The sequence below is a fragment of the Eschrichtius robustus genome, chromosome 6 (genome assembly GCF_028021215.1).
Source record: "Eschrichtius robustus isolate mEscRob2 chromosome 6, mEscRob2.pri, whole genome shotgun sequence".
NCBI classification, from domain to species: Eukaryota; Metazoa; Chordata; class Mammalia; order Artiodactyla; family Eschrichtiidae; genus Eschrichtius; species Eschrichtius robustus.
The window spans coordinates 9,605,171-9,609,205 of NC_090829.1; the positions used below are offsets into that span (position 1 = coordinate 9,605,171).

The window sequence follows — 4,035 nt, forward strand, 5'->3', positions numbered from 1 at the left end:
CACAGCATCTGGCACAGGGTGAGCTCTCAAAAATGTTGATTACGGTTATCTTTTTTTTTTTTTTTTTTTGACCACACCGCATGGCATGTGGGATCCTACTTCCCCAGCCAGGGATTGAACCCATGCCCCCTGCAGTGGAAGCATGGAGTCCTAACCACTGGACCACCAGGGAATTCCTATGCTTATTATTAATTATTGTTTCTGGTCTCTTCTCACTGTGATCCTGGATCTTCAGAACCACATTCATGGATCCTGGTCTCTGGTCCTCTGGATTTGGCTTTTGGGCTTGATCTCTCCAGGCTATGTTCTCTCATGTAGGGCTCCTCATCCCAGTTCCAGCTCTAAGCAATCTAGCTGATAGATGTACCAGGAGATAATTCCTGCCTCCAAATCATCATGACTGTTAATTCCATTAAAGGTTGAGAGTCTTCAAGGGAGTGTCCCAGCCCCAACCGTCTGGGCAAAAATTCCAAGGCAAAACAAGACCTGGGAATGGATTTCTGCAAGCTGGTAATAAGAGTCAGCTCATATGTGACAAGGGACAAAGATGATGGAAGCAAGCTGAGGTGGGAAGAGTTCTGATCCTGGGTTCAGGTGTTACAGTGGCTTCTCATGCAGTGTCCATGGCTTCAGGTATGAGGATCTGGCGTCAGTTAAGAACCTGATAAGGGGGAGATATAGCTCCTGTCAGATAGGACACCAACATCGCCTGCCACTCAACCACGTTGAAAAATCAATCTCTGTCTTCAGTTTCTCCTATTTTCAGCTTGCTAGGCCCTGTGCCCTAAAAACCCAGGACAGCCACCTGCTACAGAGCCAACTCCTAGAGTGAGCCAACAGTGATATCCTAACAAGGGAAAACACAGAAAAACAGATAACCCAAGTTCTATACCCTTTGGGTATTTCCATCCGGGACCCTCATCTCTGTAACCCTCAGAAATCCTCTCTCGTGCCCTCATGTGCTTCTACTGCCTCATTCCTCCTCCCCCTGTTCACCTGGCTTCCCGTACTCGCCTTGGTAGCTTGCATCTCTATGTTCCCTGGGACTGCTGGCCATGACTGAATGTGACCCTCCTCCAGGACCAGTGTCTCCTTGACAACCTTCTCAAATTGAGGCTGTGGATTCTCCCATGATCCCAGCATCTCCCCTGCCTCTTCCAAAACTCCCTCCCCTGAGGTTTTCCCGTTCAGCCGTCTCATCCACTCCATGGTTTGAGTTACTGCCTATGTATTGACGACTACTAAATCTTTATTTCCGTTCCATCTTTGCCTCTGATCACCAGACTCGTATATCTAACTGCCCTTCGAAATCCCCAAAGTTGTCCCTGAGGCACCTTCCAATGAAATGCTCCAAACGGAACCCCCTATTCTTAAAGTTGCACACTTACTTTTTACTCCTGTGTTCTGTACTTCAACACACGGCCACGTAGCAAGGAGCTGAGGACTTCTGCCAACAACCAACACCAACGTGTCAGCCAAACGAGGGAGAGACACCTCCTCTAACCTCAGTCAAGACTGCAAATGACGGTCTCGCGAGATCGCGGGCGGCAGCGCGGGCAGAAGGTGGCCTGGGAGGTTCACAGTGAAGGTGCTGAGAAAGAGAGTGTAAGACAGTAAAATAATTAAATATTTTTACTGAGTCTCTTCAACAGGCCACATTTAAGAGGTGTCTCGTAGCCCCTGCTGCCGGAGGCTGGAACACAATGGGTCACACAGGGACACTAGACACCGAGGATGAAGTGGGACCTTTTAACCCATCTTGCTCCAAGTCCTCAAAGTGAAGCCATTGCCCACGAATTCCAGGGGCTCTCCTTGCTCTCCAGTCAGCACCTGCCCCCTCGGAACAAAAGGAAGATTATGCTCCAGCCGAGGCTGCAGCAAAGAGGACGAGAGGACAGCTAGTGGACCAGGGCATCATGCCACCTCCGAAGAGCCCAGCAGCATTCGATGAGCAATTAAAAGATTTGGAAGGGGCCAGAACCATAACCTTTTTGAAGCACAAGATCTGGAGCCCACCCGATGGTTCTGAACTTGTCAGGATGCCCATTTTAGAAAGAATGTTTGCAGAGCCATCCTTGCAGGCTACTCAGATGAAGATGAAAAGAGCTCAACTAGTTGATGATCTGAATGAAAAGATTGCTCAAAGACCTGGTCCTATGGAGCTGGTAGAGAAAAACATCCTTCCTGTAGACTCCAGTGTTAAGGAGGTAATTATAGGCATTGGGAAGGACGACTGTCCTCAAACTCACAGCAATTTCTCATTTGAAAAAGACAGTAGTGATGCTTTGTCTCCAGACCGGCCAGCCAGCTAGGAGTCGCAAGGGTCAGCTGCATCCCCAAGTGAGCCAAAAGTTAGTGAATCGCCATCTCCTGTGACTACAAACACTCCAGCTCAGGTATCACCTTTCTTGTTTTGACCCCTAAACAGAGGAAGTGCTTTGTTTTTTATATATTAAGGTAATACATTATCACCAGAAGAAAAGTCTGAAGGTGCAGAAAAATATAGATTTTCACATGTAATCCAACCACTGTTAACATTTTCAATAGATTCTTACATTTTATTTCTGTTCTATATACACATTTTTTATAAACAGTTTTGCAACTTGCTTTAAAATTTTTTCATATAACTTTTTTTGAGATATAACGCACATATCCTAAAATCCACCCTTTTTTCTTTTTAACTATGTTAACCATTTTAAGCATACAGTTCAGTAGTGTTACATATATTCACACTGCTGTGCAACAGATCTCCAGAATTTTTTGTCTTGCTAAACTGAAACCAAACCCATTAAAGTGCATCCCCCCAGGGCTTCCCTGGTGGCGCAGTGGTTAAGAATCTGCCTACCAATGCAGGGGACACGGTTTCGAGCCCTGGTCTGGGAAGATTCCACATGCCGCAGAGCAGCTAAGCCTGTGGGCCACAACTACTGAGCCTGTGCGCCTAGAGCCCATGCTCTGCAACAAGAGAAGCCACCGCAATGAGAAGCCCGAGCACCACAACAAAGAATAATCCCCGCTCACTGCAACTAGAGAAAAGCCTGCATGCAGCAACAAAGACCCAATGCAGCCAAAAATAAGTAAATAAATAAATTAATAAAAATAAATAAATAAAGTTCATCTCCCCATTCCCCTAGGCCTGGCAACCACCATTCTGTTTCTGTCTCTATGAATTTCACCACTTTAGATACCTCATATAAATGGAACCATACAGTGTCTTTTGTAACTGGCTTATATCACTTAACATAACGTCCTCAAGGCTCATGCATGTTGTAGCATGTGACAGGATGTCTAAGTTTTAGGGCTGAATAATATTCCATTTTATGTATATACCACATTTTGTTTATCCATTCATCAGTGGACATTAGGTTGCTTCCATCTCTTGGCTGTTGTGAATAGTGATGCTATGTAAGTGTGTGTGGAAATATCTCTTCGAGACCCTGCTTTTAGTTCTTTTGGGCATATACCCAGAAGTGGGATTGCAGGATCATATGGTAGTTCTATTTTTAATTTTTAAGGAACCTCCATACTGTTCTCCATAGTGGTTGCACCATTTCACACTCCCACCAACAGTGCTGAAGGGTTCCAGTTTCTCCACATCCTTGCCAACACTTGTTAATGCCTATTCTTTTGATAGTGGCTATTCCAATGGTGTGAAGTGATATCTCACTGTATTTTGTTTGTTTGTTTTATTGAAGTATAGTTAATTTACAATGTTGTTAGTTTCAAGTGTACAGCAAAGTGATTCAGTTATACATATATATAAAAGAGTATATATATATATTCTTTTTCAGATTCTTTTCCATTATAGGTTATTACAAGATGTATTGAGTATACTTACTGTGGTTTTGATTTGCATTTCTCTAATTATTAGTGATTTGAATATCTTTTCTTATGCTTGTTGGCCATTTGAATCATCTTTGGAGAAATGTCTATTCAAATCCTTTGCCCTTTTTAAAATCAGGTTATTTGTTTTTCTATTGTTGAGTTGTAGGGGTTTTTTATATGTTCTAGATATTAACCCCTTATCAGATATTT

The 4,035-nt window shown here is 43.7% G+C and overlaps 1 pseudogene; it reads left to right on the forward strand.

Annotated features, from left to right (window-relative positions):
- The first annotated feature begins 1,703 nt into the window (after window positions 1-1,703).
- LOC137766694 (myocardin-related transcription factor B pseudogene) lies at window positions 1,704-2,417 on the forward strand (annotated as a pseudogene).
- Window positions 2,418-4,035: the final 1,618 nt, after the last annotated feature.